Here is a 14047-nt window from a genome sequence, read left to right as displayed (position 1 = left end):
TGTCAAAGAGTTAACATGTAAAAGTAGCAACACATATATACTGAATATACAAAAAAATAGGCATGAAACTTAGCCACCTTAGAAGGTTAGGCTAGCAAAAGTGCATGCTACAAATGACACCTGACATGTTTCGGACGATGACGTCCTTACTCAGAGGCTTAGTGTAATTTACGATGAAAATGTAATAAATATGGACAATCGTATTTATTGCATTTTTGTTCTATAAATATAACAAATATTAGTATAAAGATACAACATAGAAAAGAGATTTCTCATTAGACTCATGCCTTCAACATATATTGACATGCTAGAACATAGTTTATGACAATATGACAGTGGGTCTGAGTACTTACACGGGCAGGCCAATCGATGCTGAAGACACAGGGAGATGGAAGTTTGTCTACATTCCTCCCAAGTCAACAAACCAGCCAGGGACAGACCCAGTGAGGCAACCCAGGGCAAAAAGATTAACTGTCAGCGGTGAGGCAAGGCAGACGGAGCAGGAGATCCACTACAAGAACACCCAGCTGATAAAGGTGGAAGATCCAACCACAGCTAACTAGCCATAAATATGTATATGTATCACAGTTGGTCGGTATATATGTCTCTAAAATTGAACAAGAGACAAAACAAACAAAAGGCAACAGTCAGGACACTGAAGAGCACTATGTATGTTGTAATACAGATACAGCCAGATATAACTGGTGATAGTAATGAACAATAATTGACAGATCAGTCAGTATAATAGTAAGGAAGGTAGGCAGATAAAAAACTGATAGTACTTAATGTGCTCATAATGTACCTCTGAAAAGTTTGCCTGTGTGGGAGTGTGCCCTACAGCGTTACACAATTGATGTGACTGTCCAAGCTGGAAGAGTGATTATAAGAGCAGGTAAGAACAGCTGACAATAATAAGCAACCAAAATCAGCTGAGGCCAAAATAAACACATGCTGTGCCAGTAACTGGCCACAGCATTGTGAAATGGTGTTCTCTGATTGGATGGCGTGTGGCGCCGCCCTCCCATTAGGGCAAAGCAGCGGCCCGCGTTGTGACGTCACTGGTGCGTGTACATCCCATATGTCTGCGCCTCATGATGAGACACAAACAGGAATGAGTCTTACCTGCAGAACTTGCTGCGGGTAAGTGGTTCCCCGACAGTGGCTAAGGATATGGTCGCATCCTGGGGGCCTCCCGCGTGCTGGGCAGTGGACGTATGCCCGCAACCACCAGCCACCACCTGCCAAATGGCCAAGAACCCTAAGGCAGTCTCTTTCCCCCCTCTTTTCCTGCGACCTGCCAGGTTGAGTGCTCGGATAAAGGTCTGGTATGGATTTTTGGGGGGAACCCCCACGCCATTTTTTTTTATTTTGGCGCAGGGTTCCCCTTAATATCCATACCAGACCTGAAGGGCCTGGTATGGAATTTGGGGGACCCCCATGCAATTTTTTTTAAATGTTGGTTCGGGGTTCCCCTAAATATTCATTCCAGACCCAAAGGGCCTGGTAATGGACTGTGGTAATCCCATGCCGTTTTTGTCAATGACTTTTATGTGTATTGCCAGGACCGACAATTCAATATAGCTGTGAGTACTTTTAAATTACTTTCCTGGTGCCTCCATGGCAGCATACCTGTGATAAGCTCTGCCCCAGAGTTCCCCCCCTCAGGATAGTTAATATGTTATAAAAGTGACAACTCTCCCCTCCACCAGCATTCTCCTTTTTTTTCCTCATACCTGATGGATAGTTTGTGGTGTGCTTACCTCTGCCATGTGCAGCTTCCGTCTGGGTTCAAGCCTCTCCCAGACGCAGTCCCCTATCTTGGGCTGCTAACAGAGCTGATAAGAGGGGAGCCCCTTCTGAAGGTCTTTTGGGGCAGCAGCAAGCAGTGGCGGAATTATCAGGGTCGCAACAGTCGCAAGTGCGACTGGGCCCTGTAATTCTCTGCCACTTCAGGGGGCCCACCGGCAGCCCGCCCGCCCGCCGCCCGAGGGGCCCACCTGACTGTCCGGCCGGGGGTGTGTGGTGACGGACCCGGTGTGATTCACTGGTGCTGCGGTTCATGCCGTGGGGAGGGGGGAGCTTCCTTTCACCCACTACAGTGAAGAGAGCAGCGTGAGAGAAGTGCTTTGTGGGCTCCGCCCCCGCCTATCCAGAGCAACTGTAAGGGAGGCGGGGCGGACACAGAAAAAACTTCAGCCAATTCAGTGAAGGCGGGGGAGGAGCTCTCTGAAGCCAGGCATTCCTGGAGGAGACACGCTTTGTGGAGGAACTTTGCATCTGCAGGATTCTGAGGAGGGGGAATTGATCGATCATCGATTGATTGGCGGTAAGTCACCACCCCCCTCCAGATTGTGCCCCCCTCCAGTGCCACCACACACCCTCCAGTGCCACCAGCCCCCCTCCAGACTGTGCCACCCCCCTCCAGTGCCACCACACACCCTCCAGTGCCACCAGCCCCCCTCCAGTGCCACCACCTGCCCTCCAGTGCCACCAGCCCACTAGCTACTGTATTTGTATGTGTGTGCGTGTGTGTGTGTGTGTGTGTGTGTGTGTGTGTGTGTGTGTGCGTGCGCATGCTTGTATGTGCATGTGTGTGTCTGAGCATGCTTGTATGTGCATGTGTGTATGTGTGAGCATGCTTGTATGTGTGTATGTGTGAGCATGCTTGTATGTGCATGTGTGTGAGCATGCTTGTATGTGCATGTGTGTATGTGTGAGCATGCTTGTATGTGCATGTGTGTATGTGTGAGCATGCTTGTATGTGCGTGTGTGTGTGTGCATGCTTGTATGTGCGTGTGTGTGTGTGTGTGCATGCTTGTATGTGCGTGTGTGTGTAAACATGCTTGTGTGTGTGTGAACATGCTTGTATGTGCGTGTGTGTGAGTGTGCATGCTTGTATGTGTGAGTGTGCATGCTTGTATGTGTGAGTGTGCATGCTTGTATGTGAGTGTGCATGTATGTGAGTGTGCATGTATGCATGTGTTTATCAGTGGCGGTGCATCCAAAAGGGTGCACAGGTTCCACCCCCTCTATGACCAATGGATAGATTCATGCATAGCATGAATCTATCCATGGCCACCGCTGTCACCCCCATGTGTGTGTCTGAGCATGCTTGTATGTGCATGTGTGTATGTGTGAGCATGCTTGTATGTGCATGTGTGTGAGCATGCTTGTATGTGCATGTGTGTGAGCATGCTTGTATGTGCGTGTGAACATGCTTGTATGTGCGTGTGTGTGTGAATATGCTTGTATGTGCATGTGTGTGAGCATGCTTGTATGTGCGTGTGTGTGTGTGAGCATGCTTGTGTGTGTGTGTGCATGCTTGTATGTGCATGTGTGTGTCTGAGCATGCTTGTATGTGCATGTGTGTATGTGTGAGCATGCTTGTATGTGCGTGTGTGTGAGCATGCTTGTATGTGCGTGTGTGTGAGCATGCTTGTATGTGCGTGTGTGTGAGCATGCTTGTATGTGCGTGTGTGTGTGTGTGTGTGAGCATGCTTGTATGTGCATGTGTGTGAGCATGCTTGTATGTGCGTGTGTGTGTGTGAGCATGCTTGTGTGTGTGTGCATGCTTGTATGTGCATGTGTGTGTCTGAGCATGCTTGTATGTGCATGTGTGTATGTGTGAGCATGCTTGTATGTGCGTGTGTGTGAGCATGCTTGTATGTGCGTGTGTGTGAGCATGCTTGTATGTGCGTGTGTGTGAGCATGCTTGTATGTGCGTGTGTGTGAGCATGCGTGTGTGTGAGCATGCTTGTATGTGTGTGTGTGAGCATGCTTGTATGTGTGTGTGTGAGCATGCTTGTATGTGCGTGTGTGTGAGCATGTATGTGAGTGTGCATGTATGCATGTGTTTATCAGTGGCGGTGCACAGGTTCCACCCCCTCTATGACCAATGGATAGATTCATGCATAGCATGAATCTATCCATGGCCACCGCTGTCACCCCCATATTTAGGTGTCTGGCCCCTTTTCGGGTGCTGGGCGCCTGAATTAGAGCGGCGGGGGGGGGGGCGGGGGTTGTTTTTGCAGCACCTGATTAGAGCCATGGGCTCTAATAGGCTTCAAAATAGATGAACTGCGAGCGCCATGCTTGATGCTCACAGTCCACCCAGGTGTGTTAGAAAAGTGAATTAATATTCACTTTCCTAACACTGAACCGCCTCTCCACCAATCAGGTGTGCGGGTCTGTTACCCATCACCCGATTGGCTGAAACGATAGACACAGCTATTGGACGCCCATCAGGAGGAGAGGACGGGAGATGAGGATGGCAGGAGATGCATGGAGGACCCCGCTCATGGCCGTTACCCGCTGCCCCACCAAGACAGGGTAAGTGGCGGGCAGACAGCGAGCGGGCGGTGGGGATTCACAGTGGCAGCATTTGATGGGCACACCAACAGCATTTGATGGGCACAGTGGCGGCATTTGATGGGCACAGCGGCAGAGTTTCATGGGCACAGTAGTGACATTTGATGGGCACAGTAGTGACATTTGATGGGCACAGTGGCTGTAATTGATGTTTTTTAAATCGGTTCCTTTATATGCAGCCACCCACTTGGGACTGGGCCCTGGTGTTCCACCATCGGGCTCAGAGAAAAGAGCCCTATCCGGAGGTCGGGGGGGGGGCCCGCCATGGTTTCCTGCATCGGGGCCCTGAAGGTTCTAGTTACGCCACTGGCAGCAAGTATCCAATTTTCGAACTATTGTCCTGCATGATAGGCTAAGCTAGCAGTGACAGTGGGACAGGTAAGGACGCAGTATGCGGAGGCCAGTCCCGCCATCTTGCTTATGGGAAAACATATCACAGCTTTCCCTTTCTGGTGGAGGAACTGGGGGGGCAGAGCAAATAAACAAGGGCGGGCGGCGTATGCATATTTAGAGAGCTGGAGAGGGAGGAATAGGCAGGCTGTAGTTTTTTTCAGGTCCTCCCTTGAGCTGGTAATCGCTGCTATTTTGGGTAAGGAGCTTTTGATCAATATGTCATGGTCTTAAGTTTTCTTTTGCTAACTTTTATATAAAAAAAAAAAAAAAAAAAGGGGGAAAAGGAAGGAGAGGGAGGGGATAATGTTGTTTATATATACTGGTATATTTATGTTCAATATATATATATATATATATATATATATATATATATATATATATATATATATATATATATAAAAAGAGAGGAATAGGGGAAAGCAGAGAGGTACATTAAAAATATATATATATATTTTCTTTACCTTGTTGCAGGGAAATGCAATTGCCTTTTTTACATTAGCATACGTTGGTGTTAAAATTTTCTTTCAAACATCCCTTTCTTTGCTCCAGTTTCTATTTTGCTGTCTTTCGATCCTTGCCTGTCCCACAGTTATGAGCCAGCCTCCGTCCGATCAAGACCCTTGTTTTCTTAGGTAAAGTCACACACCGAAAAAAAAATATTTGAATTTTTTTTTCAAACAAAAGAGTGCCTTTTACTGTTACTTTGTTACAGCTCTATATGCCAAGAGATGTGTAGCAGGACTTCTGGTCACCGCAGCAGCCATTCCCTGCCAAGATTGGATCACAGTAGATCGAATAGCTAGAGACACCTTTTGGACTGGAAGTCAGCCTCTAAAAGACATCACTCTCCCAGTCCGCCAAGATGTGAAAGGTCCAAAAAATGCCGGGCATGTGGAGCAAACCCCATGGCAGATAAACTGCTCTGCAATGACTGTTTTAAAGAGGAAGTAAACCCTGATGAGTTTACTTCCTCTTTCATTCCCTGCAAAGGCAAAGCATAATGGACTACTATGCATCGCATAGTAGCCCATTATGTGTCACTTACCTGACACAGGAGCCAGCGAAGTCACTGCTGTCCCCTGTAGTTCGGCGCATCCATCTTCTCGTGGGGTCTCACAGCCGAAGCGAAGCCGCGATGACGTCACTCCCGCGCATGCACATGGGAGCTGAGACGCGCGGCATCTTCGTTATCGAGGATGCCACGCTCAGTGCGCCTGTGCACCGCTGTCTACGGCGCATGCGCTGTAGAGAGCGGTGCCCGTCTTCGGGTAAATATCTCCTAAACCATATAGGTTTGGGAGATATTTCTCGGACCTACAGGTAAGCCTTAATCTAGGCTTATATGTAGGTCAAAGTGGTTTGTAAGGGTTTACAACCACTTTAAGAGGTATGTAGGAGCAGACAGAAGTAAAGCAAGCGACTGACTTAATAAAGAAGGTGGTCAAGGACTCATTAGCAGAGCTAATGCATTCATCACTGGCTCAAAAACCTGCGGATCAGGTTCTTCCAGGCCCATCAACGGTTGGGGCTGTAGTGGGCGCCTCAGGGTCACTGCCCCTTTCCGTAGGAGACAAGGAGGAATCGGAGGATTCTGCGGAAGAACTAGAGCCTTCAGGCTTTCATTTTTCTCTGCTACAACCTTTCGTGGCTGCAGTCAAGCAGGCAATTGGTTGGGAGGAGACTGAAGAGCCTCCAGAGAGATCTAAATCCCTTTTCCCCTTTCTGAAGACAAAACTTGCCTTTTCCCTTAATGGAAGAGATAAGGGATCTCATTGAAGAAAACGGATAAACGTTTTACTGTAAACAGGCTCCAAAAGCTATACCTGTTGGCAGAAACGGACGCGGCCTTTCTGGACACGCCTCCAGTGGTCGATGCCACAGTGGTGCATTTAGCAAAAAAACATAACACTACTGATGGAGGACTCAGCTTCCTTTAAAGAACCATTGGATAGGCGCATCAATTCAGACCTAAGGAAGGCTTATCAGTTGGCAGGAGGAGCTTGCAGGCCAGCAGCAGCTCTAGCCTCAGTATTCAACGCTATCAAGGTGTGGGCAGAGAATATATAAGTATCCATTCATCGGGAGGTGCCTAAAGATGACATCATCAAGGCCCTGGAGGAACTTGTCAGGGCTGGCTTAGCTCTTCCTCCTATGGGCTGGCCGCTCAGCTGTCGGCTAATTGCCAGCTCTCTTCTCTTTCCACAGTTACCAGCTGTTCCCTATGATGCTCGTCTGACCTGCTTATTTAAGCCTTCCAGCTCACTCTTTCCTTTGCCTTTGCGTTGGTCACATCACAAGGAACCATCTCCTGCTGTTTGTTTCTAGACTGGCTTGCTGACATCCCTCCTGGCTTCTTATCCTGCTTGCAGTTGCTCTCCTTGGATCCCTGACTTCTGGACTGGCTGATTACCCGATCTGGTTTATGAACTTTGGACTGGCTGACTACCCGATCTGGCTACTGGACTCTGGCTATGCTTGACTATGCTTTTTTCTATTTACCATTTTATTTTTATTAATAAACAAGTGTGATCTGATTGTACTTCTGTCTCAGCCTGTTTCATGGTTCCTGACAGTACTAAAACTGTCCACGGACTTTGTACGGGAAGCAGCAATTGATACAGTGAGATACTCAGCTAGAGCTATGTTACACACTATTATGGCAAAACAGGCTTTGTGGCTGAAACCATGGGCAGCAGATGCAGCATCAAAACAGAATTGGTGCAGGTTCTTTTGATGTGAAGGCTCTGTTTGGGGATAGACTAGAGAAAGCAATTTCTCGAGTGACAAGTGGAAAGTCGGGGCTACTTCCCCAAGATAGAGTCAGACGCTCGAGAGTTGTTTCTTCTAAGTTTCAGTCCTCTAGGAATAGGAACTTCTCTCAGTTCTGGCAGAGCAGAGACATTAAAAAGAATTGGAGAAGTACACAAGCCACCTTTCTAAAATCAAACAAACAGAGAAGTCTCGCCAACCCCCAGGAGGTGACGAAAACCTTTTGGTTGAAGAAGTTTGGCAAGATTTGGTCCAGCAGAGGCAGGGATCCTTGGGTGGTGTCGAAGATCCGTTTTGGTCATTTTTGGACATTCATAGGTCGTCCGCCACAAGATACTTTCATTCTCACAAAGCAGTCATCTTCGGTACAAAAGGCGAAGGCTATGCAGAGATATCTGCACCTATTGCAAGAACAGCAAGCAGTAGTGCCTGTCTCTCACTCCGAAAGGTTCACAGGTTTCTATTCTCCTCTCGTCCTCATCCCCAAGAAGAGTGGAGAATGGAGACTGGTAGTGGACCTGAAGAGATTAAATCGCTTCATCCAGGTGGACTCTTTCAAAATTGAATCTCTACAGATGATCATCCAGATGGTCCAACCAGGAGACTGGATGATATCGGTGGATTTGCAAGACACATATTTTCATGTTCCCATTCTCCCAGCCTTTCAGAAATGTCTAAGAATCGCAGTAGGGACCATACACCTTTAATTTCAATGCCTGGCCTTCGGGCTATGCACATCCCCAAGAATTTTCTCAAAAGTATTAATTGCAGTCCTGGCTCCCCTCCGGGAAAGAGGGTTATGAGTTTTTAATTTTTTAGACAATATTTTACTGTTGGCTTCAAACCCGGAGAAGCTGCTGAAACACAGAGAAATTCTTTTGTCCCCCCTAGAGGAGTTTGGATGGTCGGTGAACGTGGAAAAGAGTTGCCTGATGCCAACCCAGGTAATGATCTACCTTGATGCTCTTTTCAACACTTCGGTCGGAAAACAGTGTCTCCCTCCCCCCCCCCCCCCCCCAGAAGGTCAAAGCAATTGTCCAAAAAATGTGTCATTTAAGAACGCTGTCTCACCTGTCAGCGTTGGATTGTTTAAGTCTAATCGGAACCATGTCGGCCTGCATTCCAATGTTAGCCTGGGCACATTGGCATCTTAGGAGTTTCCAAGTGGGCTTCCTAACCCAGTGGAAGAGGAAGTCACTGAGTCAACTGATTACAATTTCAGCATCCATGAAGAGGGGTCTCCTCTGGTGTTTGAAGAGGGAGTTGATTTCAAGACCTCGTCAGCTTCATTCCCACCCTTGGACCATCCTGACCACCGATGCAAGTGCGAAAGGCTGGAGAGCACATTGCGATCACCTGGCAATTCAAGGAAGGTGGGATTTCTCGACAAAAGGAGTGGTTTTAAATATCCTGGAGCTACAGGCAGTCTATCTAGCCCTAGTGAATCTGAAAGAGCACCTACACCAGAAGAAAGTCCTAGACATAGACAACAGGACGGCAGTATCGTATATCCAAAGGCAAGGGGGAACACACAGTATCTCTTTACTGAGGGCTAAAGGCGGTGTACCTTCCGGGTCATTTAAACAGAGAGGCAGATCACCTGTCCCATCAATTTCAGGACAACGAGTGGTGACTTCATCCCTCGGTATTCAATTGGATCAGGGAGCTCCAAGAACCACCGGAAATCGACCTGTTTGCTTCACCAACGAATGACAAGCTTCTGAGGTTCATCTCACGTCTGCCTCACCCTCGAGCGGAATCAGTAGATACCCTATCAAGCCCATGGCGTTGCAGAACTGCTTATGCGTTTCCACCCAAACCATTAATCCCGAGATTCCTGATCAGGCTGATGAGGGAACCAGTCAGTGTGGTGGCGATCCTCCCTTAATGGCCGAGGAGGCCGTGGTTCGCCTGGGCAATGGACCTCATGTCGGCCATGCAAAATTCAGGCGTTTCCGCAACTTCGCTTGCAAGGGAACTTTCTGCATCCAGAACCACACAAACTCAATCTGCATGTCTGGATGTTGAGAGGGAGAAGTTTCAGTCATTAGGTTGTTCAGAAAATGTGATATCAACCTTATTAAGAACCAGAAAGCCATCTACAAATTATGTCTATTCAAAGATGTGGAATAAATTCAAATTGTTTTCAGTAGATCAAGGCCTGGAGCCTGCAAGACCATCCATGACACTTCTGCTGGAGTTTCTGCAAATAGGCCTTGACCTTGGTCTTAGTCCCAGTTGGCTAAAGGTTCAGGTGGCAGCTATATCTGTGGCAACTCAGAGGAAATGGGTGGAAGATTCACTCGTTATTCAATTCCTTAGGGCAGTGAAGAAAATCAGGCCGCCAACAAGGCTTTCATTTCCAGCTTGGGATCTCCCTTTTATCTTGGACTGTCTAATGGCGCATCCGTTTGTTCCACTAGATTCTGTTTCATTATGGAACCTGACGCCCAAGACAGCGTTTCTGGTGGCAATAACGTCAGGAAGAAGAGCATCAGAATTACATGCCCTAGGGGCAGAGGAAGAACACATAGCCTTCTTTCCCGAGTAGAATTACGGACAGTACAAGATTTTGTTTCAAAAGTCTCATGCCATATGACTCTTGCAGAAATTTGCCCACGTTTACAGATCTACTGTCAGAGACGTTACCTGGATGGTCGCGGTGCTGCCCATGCTGGTGCGCGCCGATGTGCGGCGGTGCAAGTTGGTGTGCGTGTTCCTGTCCTGCGGGCGCTAGTGCGCACCGGTGTGCGCCCATGCGCGCCCATGCGCGCCCCTGCTGGCGCCGGTGCGCGTCGATGCTCGCTGTTGTGTGCGCTTCGGGTGATGCTGGTGTGTGTGCTGGCACTCAGGTATGCGCGCCAGCGCCTATGCACGCGCCTGTGCGCGGTGCTTGGCGCCAATCGGCCTATTTAGGTCTGCTGCATATTCCACTCAGGTGCTGCCTGATAATCAGCTCCCCAGTTCCTGTTCCGTTGCCCATATCTGTGTTTCTGCTTCTCGATCTCCTGACGACCTGGCTTTCTCCTGGGCACCCCTGACCTCTGCCTGCACCTGACCTCGGCCTGTTCTGACCTCGCTCCTGCCTGCTCCTTCTGTACCATTGCTGCCCGCCTGTTGCTGAACCCTGCCTGTACCCGGACCTGCCTGCTCAGTTCCTGCTCCGCATCTAGTTTGCCTGTGTCCTGCCTAAATACCTGCTGCTTCGGACTTCCTGCTGTTTCTTGCTCCTGGATCCACATCACAGGCTCTCTTACCACTCCGCACTCTCAGCCACCTGTCCACTCTATCAGGGGTTGTATGTCGGACATGTACGGGAGACCACCCTATGCCCAAGCGGACTCACTGGTCTGGTAAGTGCTAGTCTGACATCCACTGTCAGGTGATTTAATTACGTTGGTAGACAAAGCTCAAAAAGATGGGGTGTTAAATCCCCAAGAAAAACGATTCCTCCTCCCCAAAGTCTGCAGCACCCCTTACTTTTATCATCTCCCCAAGGTTCACAAGTCCCTTACTAACCCTCCGGGTAGACCAATAGTGGCCACTACTAATAGTTTCACTAGCGGCCTTTCGGCCTATATAGATCACATCTTACAGCCATTGGTGGTGCAACTTCCTTCCTATATTAAGGACTCCAGTCAGGTGATTGAGGTTATGGAAAACTACAGATGGTCTGACGAATATATGTGGGCCTCTTTAGACGTCAACTCGCTTTATACTTCTATACCCCACGAAGTGGGACTGAATGCAATACAACACTTTTTGAGCATTGATGAAAGCATGAACTCCAAACAGTCTGAATTTTTATTATTGAGCATAGAGTTCTGCTTGAAACATAACTACTTCACCTTTTTAGACCAATTTTTCCTCCAGCGCCAAGGTACAGCCATGGGAGCCAGTTTTGCCCCGGTATATGCGAACCTCACCATGGGCTTTTGGGAGGAACAAAAAATCTGGAGAAACAATCCTTTTGCTGAGTTTATCGTATTTTATGGTCGTTATATAGATGACATTTTGCTCATATGGAGTGGCGGAGTTGAGACTTTTTCCTCCTTCGTCACTTATTGCAACAACAATTCTATGGGTCTATCTTTCACATCGGTCATCGACCAAAACCATCTGGTCTTTTTGGACCTTGTACTTTCTCATAATGAGCATAGTGTCACCACTAGCAACCATATTAAACCCACAGCTGGCAACTCTTACCTTCATTATAAGAGTTGCCATCACCCTGCTTGGAAGAAAAATATTCCTAGCGGTCAGTTCCAAAGGTTACGCAGAAACTGTACCTCAACTGAGGACTATACACAACAAGGCCAGCAGATGGCAAAAAAATTCTTAGAAAAAGAATACCCAGATGATTTAGTTACACAGGCCTTTATGGAACACGCAACCAAGCATTCACCTACGAAAAAACGTCCCAAAAATTCCACTAATGACTATACTACAATTAGGTTTATTTCTACCTTTAACACACAATATAAACATATGTCTAAAATAATTCTTAAACATTACGATATCCTAAAGCTGGATCCGATTTTAGCACCACTCCTTCCGGTCAGACCCCAAATCACTTTTAGACGCTCTCGTACAATCAAAAATATTATTGCTCCCAATAAACTTATAAAATCCAATAGAAAGGATAATAATATATTCCCTGATATTAGGATGTACTTTGATAATAGATGTGGGATTTTTAAATGTCGTAAAAGAGGTTGTTATACTTGTCAGTCCATCCCCAATGGCCAATCCACCATCACTACATCCAAAGGAAAAACCTTTGAGATTAAACAATTCATCACGTGTTCTACAGAATACGTAATATATGTTTTACGTTGTCCCTGTGGCCTCCTTTATGTAGGCCGCACTATGCGGGCCCTACGAGTCAGGGTGGGCGAACATCGCCGCCTGATTAAAGAGGGCTGCATTCAACACAGCGTGCCACGCCATTTTCGCCATTGTCATGATAAAAACTTTAAAGAAATGGAGGTCCTTGCAATTGAGGCTATCCCCAAGGGTACCCTAACGGCCAACGAAAGATTCTCCCACCTTTGTCGCAGGGAGACCTTCTGGATATATCTTATGGGGTCTCTCTCGCCTGATGGCCTCAATGAAGACATTGACATCCTCAGCATAACCTCTTGATATAGGTTACTCAGATATAGTCGCTACTCATCGTTCATGACCGCCACCCTACATTTTTTATAGAAAATATATTTTCATTTTCTTTCATTTTCCTTTTTTTTTTTTTTTTTTTTTTTTTTTTTTTTTTTTTTTTATGAACGAAGAGTAGCTAATATATTTATTCTAACTATCCTATAGGAAAGGACTTAATAATAATAATATAAAATATATCTTTTAAATAATTTGTTTTTTTGCCCTTGGTCTCCGCATTTTTTCCCCCCCTTGAGTTTTTTTTTTAACTTACAGTGTTTTTTTAACTTACAGTGTCCTTTTATCCATAGCATTCTTCTCCCTTCTGTATATCCTTTAATATCCCCATGGAAACCCACACAGGCACAGGGAGAACATACAAGCTTCAGGCGGGTGGTGGCGTGGTTGGGAATCGAACCAGCGTCCTGCTTGCTGCTAGGTGAGAGTGCTAACCACTACACCACTGTGTCAACCATATGTTTCAATCCACATTTCCTATTAGATGTTTTCTAACAGTTCTTTCACTGACACAGACCCCTGTCTAATAAGGTTTTAACTGCAGGAGGCTTAGTGACACATTAGGGGTTAACCTGAGAGACTTCGACAGTCCCCGCCCCTACACACTACCCGATGCCTTTATCTTTCTGGTTGCTGTATGCCGCTCCAGCTTTGACAAAGCGCAGGAGCGCGAAACATGTAAGCAGGAGAGTCGGCATAGCAACCTTCCCCTTCACAGCCTTCCACGTGACAAGCCTCTCATGTGATCCACAGCCGCTCGGACAAGCCGCACTGCAGGCAGTGCAGCGTTCTCCAAGCTGCCTATGTGTACAGCTGATATCATCTGGTGACTAAGCTTGATCCTTACCACCTAGCGTGCAGCATTACACCTCTGCCTCCAAGCCGAACGCTTCAGATGGAGCTGAAATAAACACCTCCCCCTCGGTCATCAGACTGGACTCATCAGCTCTGCAGCCCATTGAACACCTATGAAGTGAGTGTCCCTAGAAACGTTGTTCCATTCGTTTACACTGACTTTTTGGGTTCTTTCAGATGATTGATTGCATTCATTAGGCATTCGAAAGCTGTGCACATTGGTCGTTGGTTTTGACCTTTCCAAAGTTATAATTGAGAGATCTGAGGAGCTTTTCATTATCAAACATCTGTCCGTTTTATGATTGGTGTTTTTTATGTGTTTGAGATCCTGCAGGGATCAGATGTCTGTGTTTATTTTTTACATTTAATAAATGACATTTTAAAGTCTTTTTCACATCAATCTACTAGTCCCTTTGATGCGCTGTTTTTGATCGTTTTTTCTCTTACCACTCCGCACTCTCAGCCACCTGTCCACTCTATCAGGGGTTGT

The 14047-nt window shown here is 47.0% G+C and overlaps 1 long non-coding RNA gene across 1 annotated transcript in view; it reads right to left on the bottom strand.

The window, feature by feature from the left end:
- The window catches only part of LOC143943306 (uncharacterized), a 32275-nt gene that overhangs the window by 15211 nt on the left and 3017 nt on the right, over positions 1 to 14047 (bottom strand). Inside the window, exon 2 of the long non-coding RNA XR_013264907.1 lies at positions 354 to 607. This is a non-coding gene — a long non-coding RNA (uncharacterized LOC143943306). The remainder of the gene's footprint in view (positions 1 to 353; positions 608 to 14047) is intronic.

The sequence above is a fragment of the Lithobates pipiens genome, unplaced genomic scaffold (genome assembly GCF_037356315.1).
Source record: "Lithobates pipiens isolate NorthernLeopardFrog02 unplaced genomic scaffold, aLitPip1_a1.2 Scaffold_30, whole genome shotgun sequence".
In the NCBI taxonomy this organism is placed as follows: Eukaryota; Metazoa; Chordata; class Amphibia; order Anura; family Ranidae; genus Lithobates; species Lithobates pipiens.
This window is presented reverse-complemented; position numbering and strand designations above follow the sequence as displayed.